The sequence below is a fragment of the Oreochromis niloticus genome, linkage group LG6, assembly GCF_001858045.2.
Source record: "Oreochromis niloticus isolate F11D_XX linkage group LG6, O_niloticus_UMD_NMBU, whole genome shotgun sequence".
Lineage (NCBI taxonomy): Eukaryota > Metazoa > Chordata > Actinopteri > Cichliformes > Cichlidae > Oreochromis > Oreochromis niloticus.
Window position 1 is genome coordinate 16,527,202 of NC_031971.2, and position 21,750 is coordinate 16,548,951.

The 21,750-nt window shown below is 42.4% G+C and overlaps 1 long non-coding RNA gene across 14 annotated transcripts in view; it reads left to right on the forward strand.

Moving 5' to 3' along the window:
• The window catches only part of LOC102076523 (uncharacterized), a 47,264-nt gene that overhangs the window by 17,369 nt on the left and 8,145 nt on the right, over window positions 1-21,750 (forward strand). For 4 of the 14 annotated variants that reach the window (XR_003220469.1, XR_003220466.1, XR_003220470.1 and 1 more), the window contains 4 exons: window positions 10,441-10,615; window positions 10,746-10,791; window positions 11,456-11,501; window positions 11,595-12,251. This is a non-coding gene — a long non-coding RNA (uncharacterized LOC102076523). Of the gene's footprint in view, window positions 1-10,440; window positions 10,616-10,745; window positions 10,792-11,455; window positions 11,502-11,594; window positions 12,260-21,750 lie in introns of those variants that run through there. The other 10 variants (XR_003220477.1, XR_003220472.1, XR_003220473.1 and 7 more) reach the window with 7 other exon arrangements.

The following is a 21,750-nucleotide window of genomic DNA, read 5'->3' on the forward strand; positions in this document are numbered from 1 at the left end:
TACACAATGTCTTTGATTATAAGGTTGTTATGAGTCTACAGTCCAAGTCATAGAAACCATGTGTCTGTTTTTTATTAACATGCTAAATGAACTGAGCCTTTATGTTCTTGTGGTGCGCTCGGCCCACCAAAAGAGAAGGAACTCGCCGATGCTGGTGAGATAAACCAGCCAGCAAATTAGGGGATGGATTGATCATAAAACATTCAAACAAATTTCAACACTTGTCTTTTTCTTGGGAATGTGAAATTTTTTCTTCTTCCAGTCTTTCACAACCTGTGGCTTGCACGCCGTCTAAGAGACGGAGGCTGCCAAGTATCACCGCGTGCTCCAAATATTTGTGTGGTCATCTGGATAGTACTGTGGAGTCGGATCACATCAGTAATGTTCAAACAACTTGAACCCACTTCATGTTTTACACTGTGCTGTCCAAGTGTTATTGTCTCAGGAGATAAAATGGGAGCAATAATGTAATTAATTTTAATTCAGTTTTATTTATATAGCACCAAATCGCAACAACAGTTGCCTCAGGGTGCTTTATTTTGTAAAGTAAAAACCCTACAGTAATACAGAGAAAACCCAACAATCAGACAACGCCCTTCAAGCAAGCACTTTGGCGACAGTGGGAGGGAAAAACTCCCTTTTAACAGGAAGAAACCTCTAGCAGAACCAGGGTCAGGGAGGGGCGTCCATCTACTGTGATCGGTTGGGGGTGAGGGGAAGGAGAGCCAGAGATGAGTAATAACCGATGATTAAATGCATAGTGAGTGGAAAAAAGGTGAGTGAAGAAGACACAATCAGTGCATCAGAGGAAGCCCTCAGCAGCCTAGGCCTATTGCAGCATAGCTAAGGGAGGGTTCATATTCACCGGATCCATCCTTAACCATATAGTTTATCCTTTTAATGGACGTCTTTTTATTATCTATTTTCTTCTATTTTAACAAAAAACCATCATTCAATCAATTTGAGTTTCAACTGAGTATAATTGCTTGACAATAAGAAAGTACAGTTATAGTACATATGTCTCTCTGGAAATTATGTACAGGTCAGTTTGTGGATCAATACCAAGAGACTGAGATTTTAAGATGTTAGAAAGTCAGTTGTGAGTCGGTTGTGAGTTCACTTAAACTCTATTTTTTTCTTTTCCATTGGACTAAATATGATCGACATTTACCTGCTACAATTCATCCTTTGTTCGAAAAAAGCACCTTATTTTAAGTCTATTTTCTTCTGATAGGATGCCTATTATAAACAAAGAAATGTGAGTGAAAAGAAAAGTGTTCTTTTGGCATGTTAGCTATTGCAGTCTTTTTACTAGTATTGTACTGTTGAAACATGGTTTTGTTGTAGCATCTTTATCTTACAATACTTTGACACTGAAACTACATTCTCTTTTTATTTCTCACAAAAAGCACCATTAGGACAAATTCAGAATACATTTCTGTTTAAGGCACTTTAAACACATTTCAAGCAAATGATTTTACCGTGCTTTGTTGCTTTCATACCTACCGTTTACTTCTCTTTGTTAGTGTCTAAACCGTTTGTACATTGTGCTTTGGTATGTCCTAGGAAACGATTTGTAGATCCACACACAGAAATATAGATTTTCGCCCTTTCTTTTTTCACCACATGGCCTTTAAATTGTGTCATTTCAGACTTTGTGTTGACAAGCTTCTGCCTATCTAGCCCACCTTGGAACGCTACCAGAGCATCATCTGGTGACCAAAATAGTGTCTGGCGGTACTGACATCCGCAGTCACGGTATACAAACATCTGTCGTTTCACAAATACAGTTATTGTACACTCCTCGTTGAGTCATCACTGCCGAGACCTCCAGTGTAGACGGAAATGTAACTTGAGAGTGTAATACAAACCTGAGCACATAAAGCACTGAGGAGAATAGCTGCATTTATTGGAAATGGTGTGGTCTCCAAGATCAACTTCAAAATTCTGGACATCCCTAAATCACCATGGCTGCAGCCTCATTAGTACGCTGCAGAGGAAAGGAAGCCATATTTTAGCAAATGTTTGCATACCCAAGTGTGACAACTTCACCCGTGGCCAAACAGAGAGGTGTCATATGTTTGTAAGTGTCTTTGTTGAATGCTTAGCAACCAGTGGTTCAGACATTTATGACTCTTGTAGATGCATGACGAAATCACTTTCCATCCTAGCACGCAGTCCCAAAATGTACTGGGTCCCCAATGAAGGCTATAAACTAGAATGGCTGGTACAGCAATAAGTTGTTTTATCTAATTAAATACAACATCAGGTATATACATAAAAAAAATGTGCGTGATTTTATGCTGCATATATATGCTTAAATCATGAAACGAGTTTCAAGGCAAGTCAATTCTGTGGATTTTATGGTCTGTTGATAAAAGTATTCCTAAAACACTGTTGTGATGGCTCTCTGTCGACAGCTTGAGAGCCAAAATAATCAAAAACCATACCTCAATTCAATTGGGCACCTTCAAGGTCATCTCCGAGTGCACATCTGGAATCCTTCCACTGAAATTTAAGGCTTGTTATTTGCTGTCACCTTCTCTGTTTTGCTGACTTGGTGTAATCTACTTTTGAGCCTGACTGTCTCCCTGAGTTCTGTATGCAAAGTTTTTCCTTTGTTTTATGTACTTACTGTACTCTATTGCCATTAAGAGCAAAACACACTATCCCCAACCACTGATTTATAGAGTGGACTATAAATAAGTGTTTGAAATGCACATTTTCTTGTTCTGTGGTGTCAGAATGACAGTCGCTACAATTTAACATCTCAAGCTAACAAAATATCACACAGCGTTTTAAAGCCAAACACTATATCGACACATGGATACATGATGGAGGCAGTTCAGTATACAGATTATGCCAATGATAATTGTTTAGCAGGTTGTTTGGACTGGCTGTGTATCACAGTGTGGAGTCCTGGCTAAATATTTACTGGGTGCCGCGGAGGTTAGAAGGCATACTTGGCCGAGCTCGTGTCTCTGGTTCACGAGCAAATGAGGGTTAAGATGGTGAGGTCATCGCCACCAACTAATGTCGTTAGCGAGCCAGTGATGCTCACTCCTGACCCCTTTACCATTTAGGGGGCCTTGGACTGATACGAGTGTTATTGACCCAGAGGCCAAGCGTGGCATGTTTGGGGTCTGCAGAATATATCCCAAGCTTTAACCTATACAACGAAGCCAATTATAGCTGCGAAAGGCCAAACAATACAATCCATCAGTCAGGTTTCTTGGATAAACAGGAGTGGGCGGCCTATGTCGGGGTGTAAACTCCAAATCCCAGAGAAGCTAAGGGTCAGCAGAGCGGATTTGATTGTCTAATTGGGGGTTGGTTTGGACACTGTGTGAGTGTGTGTGAAAATGAGCAATATAAAGAGAGTGTAAGAGAGTCCATGCCATTGTGTGTTTGTATGTCTTACATATGTACATATGTGTGTGTGTGTGTGTGTGTGTGGGTGTGTATGCACCACTGCTCAAACACTATGGGTCCAGAGGCACCAATACACCTAATGAATGTGTGTTTGTTCTTCAGACCCCACACACCTCTGTTTATTTGAACATGGGATAGTGTTCCTGAACTGTTTTATCCTCCTTGTGTTTGCCACTTAACACGTGCACCGCAGTGCTGGCCTGTGCGGCTGTGTGCACAGCATTTTTTAAAAAAAAGAACGAAAAAAAATCAGTCAGTGTGACAATAATGATAGACAAACAAGCATTATCTTGTAGTTTGTGGACACAGAGTTCGTCTTCGTTATTTTTCAGCCTTCATTATGCAGCAGGGTTATAATCTAAACAGCTCCAGCGCAGACCGTGCCAAAGGCAACGGGCCAACGGAAGATTGGCGGTCGGTTTAGTGTCAATGATGTGGTGATGTGGGTCAGGGATAGCAGCAGCAGCGGTCATTGCACAGTGGCTAAGAGCCCAGCCAGACCACCGGGGAGGAGGCCTTCACCTCTTTCCTCAGCCATCAATCACTCCCACAGGCATAAGCAAAGATAGATAGGTTTGATTGTCTAATTGGATGTAAGCAAAGATAGATGCAAGCAAACACAATAAGACGCTGATCGTCACATCTCATCATGATTCATTTTTAATTTCACAGAGCCCAGGGAAATACTGTGTAACTAAATGATATATATGCCTCACTCAAGTTCAGCTAGGCAGGGTGAAAAGATGCATAGTGTGGCAAAATGCATATATCCAATGGACACATTGACAGGAATCATCTGTTAAAGAAAGAAAAGTCCAGCTCAGACCATTTCAGGAAGTTACAAGACCTATAAACATAAGTTTTGTGCATTGACTTTATTATCATGCACAGACTAAACACGCTCAAATAAATCCCTGACATATAATTTTACAGTAAAAAAGTCACATATTCATGTATATTTACCCCTTTTGTTTCACATTACTGTACAGGTGGACCAAAACTTGCAGCAATGGTGAGTGTGTCTTTGACCTTTGGAGGGTTGTCCAAAGGTGCAAAAACATGAAAAATAAGCATATATGAAAGGTCAATAAATCTTAATTGCTTTCTTCATTTTAATCAGCTTCGCACACTCACTCAATCCCTCCGCACATGTATGGATAATGTTGCACCTCTTTCAGTTCCCACCAGCACTTGCTATTCTCTGCTGGTAGTGTGATAGTATTTACTGGGAGTCATTCCTCCTGAGTCTTTCAGTTGCCTGAAACACTCTACTCCAGCGCGAGGCCTTGTTGCCCACCCAAAGAGGTTATAGGGATTCTCGACTGCCCTCTCTCTCCCTAAGTGGGTGGTCCTCTGGGGTATGGCTGAAGCACAGGTGGAGCATTGTAGGGGTGCTCACAAAAATAACCCCCCTCACTCCTCACTAACAACCCCTCCCGCCATCTTTTTTTTTTTTTTTTTTTTGCCACGCCTGCTCTATGGAAAGGTGGACTAGATTTTGCAGAGCCTTTCATTAGATCATTAAGACACTAATGTTGACATACACAGATTTGTGTGTTAGCCATGGTGGGGAAAACTGAGCAAATTAACCGCTTATGTAGATTATAGCAATTTTTCCTCAGCCAGACTTTTTTGATTTCATAATCTGGTGGCTTGGAAAGTCCCATCGTAGCAATGTATATCACTTTCTGATAGAAAAATATGAGCAGTGAACAATGAACTTGTGTGATGTCAATAAATAAATAAAAAAAACAGCCTTCCCTACTAAAATATTCCCATACTCTGGTTTTGTAAATAATTATAGTTCTGCTGAATCTGTTTTATAAAGTTTACATGGTAGGTTCAGTGCACCCTATCTGTTGTTTGAAACCCTGCAAACCACCAGCAAGATGTTGACATATGGCAGCCCTGGTGTAGTGCACCAGGCATGGATTACTTGGGACCATAATAAACAGGAGCATAAAGAGGGATCTGTGCAGAGGGGGTGCCCTGTGAAGGTTGACTCTCCTCGGACCTCCTTGTCTTCCTATCACCGTGTCTATGTTAAGCCTTTTTGTAATACTTCTACCTACTATGACGGTAGTGAGGTAGGATGTAATCACACTGGCTCTCATCCCATCAACAGGACTGTGTAACTTGGTTGGTAAGAGGCTGCAAGCCACCTGCTCATATATAATATACATAAAGTGCTGTGCAAAAGTCTTGAGCAACCCCTCTTCTTACATTCTTGTAAGTTTTTAAAGTGGTCTTGAACAATAGTTTTCCAGAGTTCCTGAGGGTCTTTCAAAGGTTTTAATTTTTAGTTCAGTCTTTGTATCTGACCATTTTATAAGGTTTTTTTTTGTTTTATTTTTGTTTATTTAACCACTTTACACTGATCTATCAATCATTCAAGCATAAACAAGGCACCTAACTCAAGGGATGAACCAGGAAACAGAAAACTCAGCAAAGAACCAATTTTAAATTATATTTTAAATAGCCTGCCACAAAACACACATTGATTATACTTCTTTTCTCAGTGGAAGAGTGCCTGTCAAAAAGCAAATCCTAAAGGAGATAAACGGGGAGAAAAGGCTGAGCTATTCCAAATTACACAAGAACTGGACTGAAAATCTGTGGAAGCAGGTCTGATGGAGTGAAGAATGAAAATTTTAACATTTTGGTTCAAATCATCCAAAAAGGATTTTTTGGAGAGAGACAAAACAGTGAGCATCTACAGTCATCAGTAAAACACGGTGGAGGCTCTGTCATGGTTTGGGGCTGCATTTCAGCCAGTGGTTTTGGAGAGCTTGTCAAAATTGATGGAATTATGAACACAGAAATATACCATCAGTTTTTGATCCATCATGTAATACCATGTGGAAGAATGGCATTAGCGTCATTTTTCAGCGTGACAATGATCCCAAACACACTGCCAATTCAGCAAAATTCAGCATATCACGCAGTTGATACATGAACTCTTATTTGATATATAATAGAGGTATGTGTGCAGACTTACAGCAGGTGCTCCCAAAAGCGATACTGCAATGCAAGTGCGCACAAAAAGAGTTGGCTGTGTGCGCCATCCAGCTGTACTTTACCATTTATACCGAGTTTAGTAACATACTGATCTACATGCTCTGTGAACCCCTGCAGAAAGTTTTGCGCAAATAAAAAAATAAATGCTTGTTAACGTTTTATTGACCATCTCATTGCGGAAAAGTACTGTAAAGACTGACAACTTTGGCAAAGCATGCAGTAACAGGTATCTCAGACAATGATGGGAATGTTGAAGAATCAGCCAACTCCATGTGAGGCTAAGTATCCATTATCAGAGTTCCTATCCTCTGACGTCTCACATAACTTCCTGGTCAGATCTTTGCGAGGGCCAGATGGTTACATTGGCCACTGGGGATAGCAAGAAGCCCAGAGAGACAGTTTTACAATGTGCAATTACGGGACAGATAAACTGAACGCGCAACAAAGCAAGGCATTTCCAGATCCCTGGCTTCTAGACTTTGATAAGGCAACAAGCTGCATTCCTTGGTCAATTTACTGTCTTCAAAATTGAAATACCAGTACTAATGGACACTCTAACTGTGGCTTGAATGGAAGATTGTTGTCTCAGTTAAATGAGAGCAGAGCACAGTAGATATACTGTAAAGCATGCTTCACTGATCGAGCTGTGCTTAAAAAGCTTCTCAAAGCACTCAAAGCTTTCTGATTTGTTTTTGGCTTGGTCACATCCCAATTGATGATAGAGGGGATAGAGTTTCTTAACCAATGAGCAGGGCTCCACATATTGCTACACTCTGAGTTCAGCCTGTTTTGTTCCACATTAACATTTCACAGAAAGATCAGGCGCCTGCCCTCTGTGCTTTACCCCGGGGAGTATGAATCCCACACAAACTGACACTGATACAATCTCCAGGTAATGGCTGCCTGACTGCAAGCCAGAGGGAGTCTGAAGATATACTGTGTGTGTATGTAAGTGCATGTCTAACATGAGGAGCTACCCAGCACCACTGGTGTGGTCACAAGGCCAAAGTTCACTCAGAAATGTGTGGCCTGGGGTCACGAGGTGCTGTGGCCTCCGTTAACGGTGAGGGTAGAGTTTCAACCTCCACCCTCACCCTCACCTCTTTCTCCAGGCTGTTCCGACGCTTACATTTCTCACCGTGACACGCATGACGACCCGACCTTTTAGTCAGGTGATGGAAGCTTGATGGAGGTGGACAACAAAGCAAGATGACATGGCGTTAGAATACAAAGTTATAAGGCAGTAGTTTGGTGGTATAGATTTGTTCATGTGTTTAATTTGCCTTGCAGAAAGTTGACAAACAAAAACAGAAATGCATTGACAAAGCATTTTTTTATGTGGTAGGCTGTATGTTGATGTTGCACTGTTGTAAATGTATGGTGCGCATATGCAATGACTAGTGTACATTTAAACAAAAGCCAGTGTGTTGGCTTCCATACAATTCATAGCCACAGCTGTGATGTGCTTAACCTTTGATACTTTACATTTGTACTGTATTCTCCGTCCATTAAATTTAGTTATTCATTACTTTTGGAATCACTTTAAAACTGCAATTCTCTTAAAAATATATAAAATTGGGTTAAAATAAGTTTAAAATATTACTTACTCTCTAATGCCTCATTATTTATCAGGTATTATGCATTATGTAATGTTATACTATCGGAAAAATATTACTTTTTATGTTTAGACTAAACTTTCTAAGTAGCATTTTTCTTTTCCTTGTATAAGATTAAGAATGCGAGACTTTAAATTGTACAGAAATAACTGTATATTTTATTATACTACTAAAAAACATTTTAAGCACATTTATCAGGCCTACAAAAATATCATAATTGACTTGAAGTTATGTTTGTGGGTAACTGACAGGTGTAAGACGTACCTGTTTTTTGATCTCATTTTTGGTCTCCACCAACTATAGAGGGAACCATCAGGCTCTTTAAGAGCTATGTGCACCACTATGTTCCCTTGTTAAGTGTGAACCATTAATGTTAACCATTATTTCTATACCTACATGATATATAGTCGTGGAAAAGAAAGTACACCCTTCTTCCAATGCACAATAAAAAGTCTGCTGGTGTTTGCCAAGTTCTAAAATCCCATAAATACAGCCTCAGATAAACAACAACACATGTTACACCGTGTCATTATTTATTTAACAAAAACTAAGACAAAATGGATAACCAGTGTGTGGAGGAATTTTGGCCCCTTTTTCTTTACAACATTGCTTCAGTCCATTGAAGTTTGTGATCATTTATTTATGCACAGCTCTCATAAGGTCCCACCACAGCATTTCAATCAAGTTGAGGTCTGGACTTTGACTGGACCATTGCAACACCTTGATTCCTTTCTTTTCAGCCATTCTGTTGTAAAGTTGCTGCTGTTGGGATTATTGTCCTGTTGCATGAGCCACTTTGGGCCAAGCTTTAGTTTTTGGACAGATGAGCTCACATTTGACTCTAGAATACGTTGGTATAAAGACAAGTTCATGGTTGACTCAGTGACTGGAAGATACGCAAGTCCTTTGGCTGCAAAACAAACCCAAATCATCACTCCTCCACCACTATGTTTGACAGTTGGTAGGAGGTGCTTTTAGTCATATGTTGTGTTTGATTTTCACCAAACATGGCACTCTTGTCACAAGTCTTGTCATTTGTTCAGATGCAACTTAACAAACCTAAGCCATGGTGCCAGGTTCTTTGTAGGGAGAAGAAGCTTTCTCCTGGCAGTTCTTCCAAATAAGCCATACTTGTTCAGTCTTTTTCTATTTAATGAACTTTAACATTTGACATGCTAACTGAGACCCGTAGAGTGTGAAATGTAGCTCTTGGGGGGGGTTTTTTTGCAGTGGCTGTAAGCATGACACAGTCCTTTGACCTTTTTTCTGGGACATCCACTCCTGGGAACATTGGCATCTGTGTTGAATGTTTTCCATTTGCTAATAATCTTTCTCTGCAGAATGAAGGAATTCAAATTGTTTGGAAATGACCTTATAAACCTTCTCAAGCTGATGGGTGCCAACAGCCTCGAAATTACTGCTGATGTCTTCCCTCCTTGGCATTTTTTTAACGCAGTGTTTCATATCCTCCAGCCCAACAAAGTGCAAAAACTTCTGCCTTTACAGAGGTGATCACACTTGCTGATGACCTGCTCATCAAGAGCATTTGATTAACAGCGCCAAAGTACTACTTATCCTTTTAATTCCTATGAAAACAGTATTTGTTTTTACTGTAACTGTTTTTTCACAGTGTGTCATGTATTCATCTGAGGTTGTTTACATAATTTATGAACCTGCTAAGGACTAGATGATGTACTGATACATAAAACCTTGAACTGAAAGACTAGTACTTTCTTTTTCACATTGCTATATAATCAGAGAGGCTTTAAATAAATAATATTTCTTCTTTTGTAACTTGAATAAAGACATCCAGCTATGTTTTCTAATGTAAAATTGCAATGGAAATGTAATAGTGAAGTGTCTGCAAACAGAAGCTCCTCTTCCTCTCTGTTTTACTTGCGATTTGTTCTAGTAATTTATGGTATAAATTGGTGCATCCCACAAAAATGCACCCAGACGGTATGTGATCCTCAGACAGGACAGCGTTTCCTCCTTTAGCGGTCACATCGTGTCTGAAAGATCAGTCTGGCAAGCTCATCCATCCCAGACAGACAGGGAGAGAGGATTTCTCTCCTTTATGATGCTCCTGAGCCCAATGCTGAAAAAAGTTTTTCATTTGTATCCTGACTGATGTTGCTAGCAAATGTTGTTGACATCTTTGGCAGTCTGTTTTTCCACCTTGCTGTATTTTACCTTATGCTTTTCTGTTTTAGAAGACTTTTCCCCTATTATTTTTTTATTAACTTGTACTTTCGTTGACATTATTTTTGGTGTTGTGCTCTATCACTTGTTTTTTGTGCCTCTGCTGTATTCGCTCCTCGCCACTTTCTGTCTCGCTTCGCTCTGTCTCTGTTTCACTGCTGGTGTTTTTCAGAAAAATAACAAGGTCTGGGGCTGTGCGTGTGCATGTGTTTTGCACTGGCTGCATAGGCTGGATGCTCTGGCTGCACTGGGCTGGCTTCTTGTGTGGTCCCCCGGCAAACTTTATGATTTATTCAGCTAAAGGCAGAGGAGCACGACCCCCAGTGACCACAGAGAGAGAGCTGCACGTGGGTTTAATGATTTCACCACAAAAATGTCTGCTATGGCTGGGCCTGCATGGAGCTGTGTTAGGGGAGGGGGACTTGGCTGACCGGCCTGAGTCAATACAAATGCTTACCATTACACTTCTGCTTTCAGGGATTACGGGGAAAGGAGAAGACAGACAGAAATCTACATTTAACTGGTATGTTTCGAACTGTTGTCTTACAACAAATGATGGGTTATGTATGTGTGTTGTTGTTCTTTTATCACACATTCTGCAAGCCTTCTCCATCCCAGCCCCCCCCCATGTCCTGTAGCCAGTGGGAGATTTCACAGGCATTATTGAAATGTGGACACTGAGGATGATGTAACCAAGCTTTCAGGAACAGAGAGAGGGGCAGAAATAATAGACGGGGGTGGAGGGGTGGGGGGCAACGTTGGGGTAGGATGGTGGTTGGGGGGAGGTATTTGGCATATTTCTCTTTGCTGGTGTCCAGGTCTGCTGGCTCAAGACACTGACTGCTGAGGGCTTGGATCTGGATGCTACGCTTGGTGCTGCTTCTCTCTGTGTCTGTTTGGCTACAACTCCCCAGAACAAGATGATGTCATTCACAGGGATTTGTGAACATTCTTGATAAAGAGACAAAATCACAGGGGCGAGCCCAACGTTGCCAGAGTGTGAACAGGTCAAAGAACTATACCACTCCTCTTTATGGGTGGGTCGATTCATCGTGGTGAATCACGAAAGTGGATTTTTATTGCTTATAAACTGCAAATATTATAAATGCGTGAAGCTGGAAAAATAATAATGGGAGCTGAATAAGCTACAGTGATGTCTTAATACCATTCGGCTCCTTGAGTTTCAGGTTCCTGGTAATGAACATCTGAAGTCCTCAGTGCCCTCAACCATTTGTATGTTCATTAACAATACACTTTTTGCTTTTATTCTCCATCATATTATTATCCGCAAACACACTTTGTGATTATCTTTTTTTATCTTCACAGTGTTTCAACTGGATTCCACCAAGGCGAAACAAACCATGCACCACAGCTAAGCTGTTTTAAATCACTTCAATAGGAGGAGCTCCATCACAAAACCAATTACAAGGATCAAACTTGACTGAAATCAGTCAAAATTCAAAGCCAAAAATCAAGATTTTTGCTGTGAAAAAGATGTTTCTGATCTGGCACAGATCAGCATGAAGATACTGTGGAAAAGTGAGATAAACTGCTTTTTGACATATGAGGCAAAAACAAGACAAAAGCTTTTGTGTCAAACCTCTTTTCAAATGTAGTTCCAGTATTCAGTTCCCTTTTAGTTTTTCTACCTAGACACTAATTTTTCCTGTCTCATAGTAAGGAACGCAAAGGTAGCTTGCTCGCATTTTGGAAATGTGAGCAATACAATCAAAACAATTAGCTAAAAGAGGCTAAAAAGGTGAATGACATAAAACATCTGGTGAAAATAATGGTATTTCTGAAAACACCTATTAGTGCAGTTTTTCAGTTCAATTCACTGAATTTATAGAGCATCAAATGACAGCAGCCTGAAGCCTAGAATTTTAAGGGGGTTCAGACAGCGTACCGTAAAAAAAATCCCAGAAACTTGTTCAGTTAGCCCTCAGCAACTCGGCAACCTTCTGATGATCTTCTGGCAACCGCTGGTTGCTTGGAAAAAATATGTAATCCCCAACCAGTTGAGGAATAGAATAGAATGCCTTTATTGTCACTATACAGTTGTACAATGAGATACAGAGCATCTCCTACTCAGCGCAAACATGCTGGGGGGGGGGGGTACAGTTCTGCAGCGCTATATATATATACATATGGACAGTATTAACAGAGGGAAAAAGATATATATATATATAAAATGTACAAATATACAAGCCGGTTTTAAAAAAAGTAATTTGTAAGAAATAGTGTTGTATATATACAGTTGGGTTATTGCACATAGAATTAGTATTGCACAGTGGTGGTCCACTGTGGGGGGGGGCTGTGTTATCGGTGCATGTGTGAGTTCAGGGTGGTTATGGCTTTGGGGAAGAAACTGTTTTTGAGTCTGTGGGTTTTTGTGCTGATGCACCTGTAGCGCAGGCTGAACATGTTGAAACCAGGGTGGGAGCTGTCCTTGATAATGTTTGCTGCTCTGCTGAGGCAGCGGGAGGAATAAATGTCCATCAGGGAGGGGAGAGGGCAGCCAATGATCTTTTGTGCTGTCTTGACCACACTCTGAAGCCTCACTCTATCCGCCTTGGTGCAGCTGCCGTACCATACCGTGATGCAGTAGGTTAGCAGGCTCTCAATGGACGAGCGGTAGAAGGTCAGCAGCAGGTTGGAGTTCAGCTTGTACTTCCTGAGGACTCTCAGGAAGTGCAGCCGCTGTTGGGCCTTCTTGACGACCGCTGAGATGTTGTCTGTCCAGGAGATGTCAGCAGAGATGAGGACACCAAGGAACCGGAAGGTGTGGACCCTCTCCACACACTCCCCGTTGATGTAAAGGGGGGCTAAGTCAGTGCTGTGTCTCCTGAAGTCGATAATAAGCTCTTTGGTTTTCTTAGTGTTCAGTGCCAGGTTGTTTTCTGAACACCATGCTGCCAGTTTCAGGACTTCCTCTCTGTAGTCTGCCTCGTCTCCCTTTGAGATGAGTCCGACTACCGTGGTGTCATCAGCAAACTTGATGATGAGAGTGTTGTTGTGGGTCGAACTGCAGTCGTGGGTGTAGAGAGAATACAGGAGGGGGCTCAGCACACAGCCCTGTGGGGAGCCGGTGCTCAGTGTGCGAGTGGAGGAGAGATGAGGGCCGAGTCTTACGGTCTGGGGCCGGTTTGTGAGAAAGTCCTTTATCCAGGCACATGTGAGAGGAGGGAGGCCAAGAGTGACCAGTTTGGTGATGAGGATGTCCGGGATGATTGTATTAAAGGCTGAGCTGTAGTCCACGAAGAGCATTCGGACGTAGCTCTGCCGCTGCTCTAGGTGACTCAGCACAGCGTAGAGGGCTGTGGCGATGGTGTCTTCTGTGGATCTGTTAGCACGGTATGCAAACAGGTGGGGGGCGAATTCTGGGGGGAGGTAATCCTTGATGTGCTGAAGGACTAGTCTCTCAAAGCATTTCATGATTACCGGTGTGAGGGCCACAGTTTGCTGGAGACTGCTGCACCTCCTTATGATTGTTTGGTTTCTAGCAGATTGCCGCAGCCACCTGTAGTTTGCCTGGAAGATGTTAACTGTTGTCTGCAAAAACTGAGAAAAACTAGATAAACTGCAAAAAGTACAACACAAATCAGAAACTAAGAAGATTTGCCCTTTCAGATGTGTTGATTGCAGTGTCACGACACAACCTTTGTGCATCCTACACAAACTATAGGCAGACGCAGCTATCCATTAGTGACCAAACCAGTTGTAAGGAGGTTTCTGCTGCAACACTGTATACCTCTTTAGCAGTTTCTCATAGCGACATGAAGCAATCACTTGCCAACTGGTTGGGGAATGCATATTTTTCCCAGCTAATCTTTAGCTGCCAGGGGTGACTGACTGGTCTCTAGGCCTGTGTGACTCAGCCTTCGGTAATCAGTTTCACAGTGAATGCCAGCAAGCACTCGCCAGCTGGTTGGGAAATACACATTTTTCCCTAGCAAGGAGAGCATAGTTGCCAGGGGGTCACCAACTGGTCTCTGCACCTATCTGACTGGGGCCTTAGCAGGCTCATTTGGTTGGTTAATAACAAAAATATCTAGAGTGCTTGAATTTATATTTGTAATTGTACTATAAGCTCATAGCTCATTCTGCCACCTGCTGTGTTTCATGGAGTGGTTTATACTTACACAGGTGGCTCAATAAAGGCAGGTGCTGACACACAGCTACACAGTGGTTTTTTTCTTTGTTTTAAGGTTTCCATGTTGGTGGTGCACCAGCGTTAAAGCTTCATTTTTAACCGCTTGACTTTTTTGTTTATACATTCAAACCTCTACTAAGTGCTCCCTGCTATGGACAGAAGCTCTCGCGGGGTAGTATCGCTTACACCACAGCAGGTTCTTGTCTGTGTCTGCAGGACTGTCTCCCAGTTGAGTCCGCGTGAAACAGAGAGTGAAACCGTATCAAACCAGTCATCATTACAAGCCCATTCCAAAACCCCAGGAGGGATTACACAACGGTCAGTGCGTAGTGGGTGTGACACAGGCTTCTCCGTCAACCCCAGTGCTCACAGTGAGTAATGAGTCCACCCAGGAGGACCTAAGCACACGCCCAGGGCCCAAGGAAATGTATGTGCTCACCATGTCTGGTATGACAACCCCCCTCCTCGACTAGCCAGGAACAGAAACTCATATCTGCCTCTCTGTCTTTGATCCCAATAATCCCTCCCACAAAACATATTGTGTGGTTTTTATATGGCGCCCTACATAAGGTAAGAGGCTTATTGCATCTTTTGCCTTTGTGCACACAGACAAATGCTTGCTTTGTGTGCTTGTCTTCCCTATCTCGCTGTTTTTCTATTGCACACACATTCAGACTATGAGGCCCAGACATAAATCAATATGACTCAAAATGCAAAGAAAACATTGACCCAAAACATACAGCACAGCAATGATGAAGGCATTTATTTGCTCAGCGGGGTCTGTGCTGATATGTGAACGAACCATTTTGTTTGCAGAGAAAATGGAGGTGAATTAATTGATGTGCGAGGGGTGTAATTTAATGCCCAGGGGCCTAGTGAGCCAATTATAGTTGAGTGTGGAGTTTTTGCGGTATAGCTCCTGGGTTAGCTGCTGAATAGACCTCCATTACTACATGCCGTGGAGAGAACTTTTATGGAAGATAGAGAGAAGAGGAGGGAGTTGAACTTTTAATTCACTTCAGTTATAATTGGAAAATCCAGGGGAAAAAATGCGGTGCAGATGGCCATCCGGCAATGAGACAGCTCTTGTTCGTCTCGTATTTTTTTTTCTCTCTGGCTCACCTCTTGTCATTCTGGTTTCCTCCTCCCTCCTTCTTGCTTCCTCCTGCTCCGTGGAAGGATTTGGTAATACCAGTTGGTTCCAAGTGTGACACATCCTCTCACTCTTTCTCTCCCCTCTAAACCCCCACCTCGGCTGCCCTGCCACCCTGCCCCTCTTTAAGGAGCGTTTGTTTTGGGCCTTGTCACTGCCACGGTCTGTGTGATTCCAGCCACGATGGTGGCGAACCGTCTCTTGCTAATTACCACACTCCAGATGAGTCACCGAGGGAGAGAAACAGAGAAAAGAGCTATTCCGCTATTTTTGGCCCTTGACATCGGCCCCATAAGAGACTTTCCCCCCCTCTCTCTGCCCCTCTGATCTCTGGACCTCCTCAACAGATGAAACAAGCACATTGAGGAGGGCCTCAGTCACTGGGCCCGCTCCTCTTCATCGGCCTGGTGTTAACAGCTGACTGTTTTGGTTTGTGTCATACACACAAACATTCATGCGCAATGTTTGAGTTTGAAGGCCTCTCTTGGCAGGCCCTCCACGTCCTATGACACATGATAAACGTTATTATGCTCTACTTCACATTATTCTGTACACGCTGCCAGAAGAGATCACCGTGTTTTCTTAGAGCGCGGGTCATTTGGCTATTTAGTGTTTGAACAGCTGTAATGAGCACTCAACATTAATAATTTAACTCCGGAGAAAGAGGCCGGCTTTAGATGAAGTCTTTATTAATGGAAAAAGAATTGAGATGGTAACATTTGCTTAGTTGATACTACATCATGTGGTTGAGGTGATTTTAACACCACAATTTAATCTCTAGCAGATGTGACTTTGAGGGGGGGGGATGAGGAAACTCCGCTGAATGTTTGTCATGTCTACATTAAGCTATTGTTCATTCATTTATTCTTGTGAAAATATCCACATCCACCGCGAACAGTCTGACTGGTGGGAGTGCTTCGTTTCTTAATGTTTATTGGTCGGGAGTAGAAAAACATCCTTAGGGATGGAGTGCTTGCTATTACAGATTTCCATTTGTCACTGATGTAAAATAAGCACATTTGTTTCATTTTCACTATGACACATGGGGAGCAGTAAAAACTGTGCTCACACTGCTTTTAAGCCACCGCAGCATGACCCAAATTAGACTATGTGCCACTGTTGTAATGACTAGCTAAGGCCCCAATTTTACCCTTGACAAGACTTAAATAAGGACCCATTTGCTCTGGCATCAGTGGTGTAGGTAGTAAAGCAACAGGTCGGCTGGCCAGACATGTGCTTTCTGCCAGAGCAATCTATCATTACCAGTGTAATAAGGGGAACTGACTTTTTTCTTGTCTTGCAATTGAGAGCAAAATGAATGCTTCCACACAAAGTGATAATCATGAAGGCTTGCCAAAGGGGAGGCTGCCAGAAATCCACCACTGCTTTCTTTTTCTGTGTTTCATCCCAGCGGCTTAGGAGGCCTCATTGTTGGCTGATTGCTGTCTAATTTAGTGCAAACGTCAACATCTGCAAAGTCTTCTGAGGTCAGATATCTGCTACTATAGATTTTGATGAGAAGAATAAGATTGTAATTAAGAATTGGTCAACACGACTGTTCTCCAGGGGATTGGGTGGACGGATGGATGGATGAGCTCACCCTGTGAGATAAGGTAAGAAGCTTGCCTCATTGTGAGGAGGTTCAGAGTTCAGTTCTTCCACACATGTTGGTCTGCCTCTTGACCTGTGAATGGACCCAAAATAGAAGGGAAAGGACATATATGAGGTGCAGTGAAAAAGCTCTGCAACTCCACCCATAAAAATCGGAGTCCCTTTGACTTAAGTTTGGCCAACCTCCTCTTGGAAGTGGACTCCTTGGGCACATCTGGACCTCTGAAAATGCTGCTGCTATTTTTAGAAATTAAGTTCAGATGACGTGCAGTTGTGCATCTACACAGGTCTACACAAGCACAATGGATGTCTTCCACTCTATCTCAATGAAGACCTTACAAACTGAATTTTATTTTGGGGAAGATCAAAGGGAGCCTAATCTGATGAAGACAGTCTGCACTGAATGAAGATTGTGTTTGGGTGGTTGAAAAACATTATATTTCAGTGAGTTGTGTTGTGGCCTACAATAGAACAATGACACGGAGTACATTTAATGTTCATCCATTTCTCCACCCATCTGCTCTTTGTCCAGGTCCAGGTCACAGGGGCAACAGTTTAAGCAGAAAAGCAGACAACCTACCTACCTGGCTGAACTCGACTCAACTTGAGTCCACTCTCCTCAATTTTTTGTTGTTTTTCCATTACAATTGAGTACCAACCTCGATGTGTGTGGTGGTTGTTATAGCTACGCGTCCAAAAGTCTTGAATGTCCTTTGTATGCAACACAAAGACAACAAAACAATGGAGGACATGGAAACGATGGTATACCTGGTGCTCGGTCCACAGCTTTTTGTGAGGCATGGGGTTTTTGTTTGTTGTGTTTTTTGCAGCCATTTCCCTCATTGCCAGGTTTTAAAAATGGTGGTCTTGGTTGTTGTGAAGAAGTCACTCACGTGACTCATCAAGTGACGTAATTAACTGCCTAATCGGTGGCATGCAGTCTGTTGACACCACATTTTTGGGTCGACTCAGTTGGTTTGGTTCCCCGGCCGAGCAGGTACTAAAATAGTACCTGGTACCAAGTACTACCACCAAATGGAAAACCTTAAAAACTGAATCAAGTCGAGTCGAGCTGAGCCAAGTAGGTACTAGTGGAAAAGAGGCATAACTGACCACCACCAGAGGTGTTCCCAAGTCAACCGAGAGAGATAATATCTTTCCACTGTGTCCTCGATTTGCCCCGGGGCCTTGCTCCTGAAGGACATGCCTGGAGTCATCTCGGACACGTCCTTGTCAGATGCACCAAAACCGTATCCTTTAGGTGTAGACGAGTAGCAGCTCTATTCCGAGTCACTCCCAGATGATGAACTCTGTATCTTATCACTAAGGGAGAGCCCAGACATTCTTCACCTTCTTTAAACTATACAAGCAAATACATTTAATGTCATGTGTGCTTAATGTTGCTTTTTTTTTTGTATTGTCACCAGTTACTCCTCATGATTCCTTCAGCTTGAGCTAGAAAACATTGCGCAGTCAAAAGTGGAAGGCCATTTTAAACTTTTTTTTATTCTTGGAAAAAGCTAGGCTACATTTTTTTTTCTTCTCTTTGTTGTTTAATGTCCTCACCTGCCATTCAAGAGAAAGAAAGCTATTACACTGAGCAGCAGTGAATTTGGTTGGCGTTATTCTGGTATGTTTTTCACTTTGAATCTGGGTTTTGGATAGCCGCTGTGTTGAAAATCACTCATTGTTGTGTGGTCTCTCTCTCATTTTCCATTGTGTGGTCAAGAGAATTGAGAGCGCCTCGTATAGTGCTACATCCTGCCCTGTCAACAGAACAGGGGGGCCTCTAACAGTAACCAACAGTCATTCGAAGATGAGGTTTGTGGCTAGTTTCCACCCACAACGCCAAGCTGTCTCTGATTAGACCTGGGATCTAATTTGAGAAGGGGGCTAAGAGTAAGGTTCAGGCGTGGGGGTTTGTGTGGCGTGGCCATCATCTCCAGGAGGACCTCAGCTCGAGGGCTCGTGTGCTTGACTTTCCCTCAAGAAATACACCCTGATGGCACAAAAGATCTCCATCCTCAGCCTGCTCTTTTTTTGAAACCTCCCAGATATGATATTGAGGGCTATACCCTCCACCCAAAACACCCACCCACACGCACACATCACCACATTCAAATGCAGGCTCACTTCGACCCTCTGACCCAAGTGCTGTATTTCTGTGCACTGTGTCACCTCCCCAAGTGTGTGTTCTGGCTCCAGTCTGGGTCATGCATTGTCAGGAATGTTGATGAAAAATGACAGACTATTATTACCACACCATGACTGTCCCCTCCTCTCTACCCCCTCCCCTCACCACTGATAGAGGGATACAGATGATGAAGCCCTCATTGGAATCTCCACTGCACAACTTAGAAGGTTCATTTTGTCGAATACAGATGAAGTTTTGCATCTTTTTTCTGTTCAGCAGCCATTTCCTCCTGTCTCCTTCATCCTACTCCATTAGGTTTTTATGGACTCGAGTTTCTCTGTAGAGGTCATTGTAGTGTTAATGTTTTGCAGGGAGGGGAACAAAGGGCCGAGCGTGTAAAAGAAGCCCGTGTTCCTGAGGGAGGAGACCAAGCAGCTGCAGGCAGGGGGTGTGAAGGTTTAGGTTACCTGCTTACTGTCTGAATGCACTGACTCTTCTCCTCATGACTCGGGACCACCTGGGTAGCCCGTGCTGCTTCTGGAGAAATCAGATAGCATGCACACAAGCAAAGGGAGAGATAAAAGGGCTCGCACACACAAAAGCTAAATGCCGGTCATACACTCCTTTGAGTGATGAGCCCATGTATCTCAAGTCTCCACTGACCCATATGTGCTCATCACAACTCCCAGGGTCTCGGGTGGATGTCAAGAGGTGTGGTGGTTGTCAGAAGTGGTTGACCCTGCACCGATTCTCTGATATCTCCCGTCACACGTCGCTGCCCAGGAAGTGCTTTTCTTTCTCTTCAGCCTCCACACACTTCATCATGCTGTTTGACTACAACAAGCCTCTAACCACAGACCTCTGACCAGTGTGTGTGTGTGTGTGTGTGTGTGTGTGTGTGTGTGTGTGTGTGTGTGTGTGTGCACGTTCTCGTGGGCAAACCAGCACTTGGGTGAAATGTAAACTTTAATTTGCACCAGAAATAAGTATATTTCTGCTCATCTGACAGCAGCGTGTTTTAGGTTTTATGCTTACAGTAAGTGAAACAGTGGGTAAAAAAAACACTTATACATAAAACTTACAAATAATAAACACAAATTCGCTGTAAAATAAATAAAAAAGCCAAACAGTCCAGACAATCATAGAAGAGAAGAGCCCATAAGGAAGCACACATTTAATTTCATGCCAAACTAATCCGTTCATTTTCCACTAAAGTCTCCACTCATCTTTTAGCATCTGTTATTTGAAGTAGGTTAAACTATATTGAAGGTTAATCAAAAGACAAGACATGCCCCAATAAATTTACCCCAAAGTCAGACTGTGCAATGCTCAGAGAAACAGCAAGAAATCCACTCTACAGGGCTCATTTAGCATGTAAAAATTAATGTCAGTAAAATACAAAACATTGCATTATTAAACAAGTATGGCTCACTAGGAGGGGTTTCTAGTAGAAAGCCTCTGTTTTTCTTAAAAGGACGCGGCAGCATGGCTTAGGTTTGCAAAGTTGAACAAACCACAAGACTTCCAATGAGACCAAGTCGCGATGTTTGGCCTTGGCAAAGCTCCTCAATTGGAGAAAACCAAACACACCGTGCTAGCACAAACACCTCACACCAACTGTGAAGCACGGTGGGGTGATGGAGCGGTGATGATTTGGATTTGTTTTTGCACTCACAGGGTCTGGGCACCTTGCAGTAAGTGAGCTGACCGTAAACTCCACTGTACATCAGAGTCAAATGTGAGGTCATCTGTCTGAAACTGGGTCATGTAGCAGGTTAGAAGAAAGGAAAAGAATAAAGGTGTCGCAATGGCCCCGTCAAAATTTTAACTTCACCGTGACTGAAAACCTTGTGGGGGGGGGTGTATTTGTGTATAAATGCATCCCTGCAAACCTCAATAAACTCAAGCACTGCTGTGAAGTAGAATGGGACAAAATTCCTCCACAATAATGTGAGACACTGATAAAGTCACACAGGAAACAATTACTCCAAGTTACTGTTGCTAAAATACTGTTGCTAAAAGTGGTTGTACAGGCTGTTGAATCAGGGGGTGTCTGTAGCTTTCTACTCACTGCTTTTTGCTAAACAATAACAGAGTGTAACATGTGTTTAAGAACCTGGTAAGGACTAAACGATTCTTTATTACTCCATTATATCCCGATATGTAAAACCTATGTGTAAAAACTTTTTCTTTTAAATGTGCATATCATGCAATTGTTTATTAAGAGCCTGCATATTTTTTTTAAAACACTTTTTTTTTAACATTTAAAAATCCCTGAGTAATGCTTAACATAATTAGAAGTTGTACCTTTAATTGGTGGTCACCAGGAAAAGTATAGAAACATAAATGGGGTGGAATGCCACAAAGATGGTATCTATCTATCTTGTAGTGCATTTATAGCACACGTGTACATATGAATTACTTTATTTCA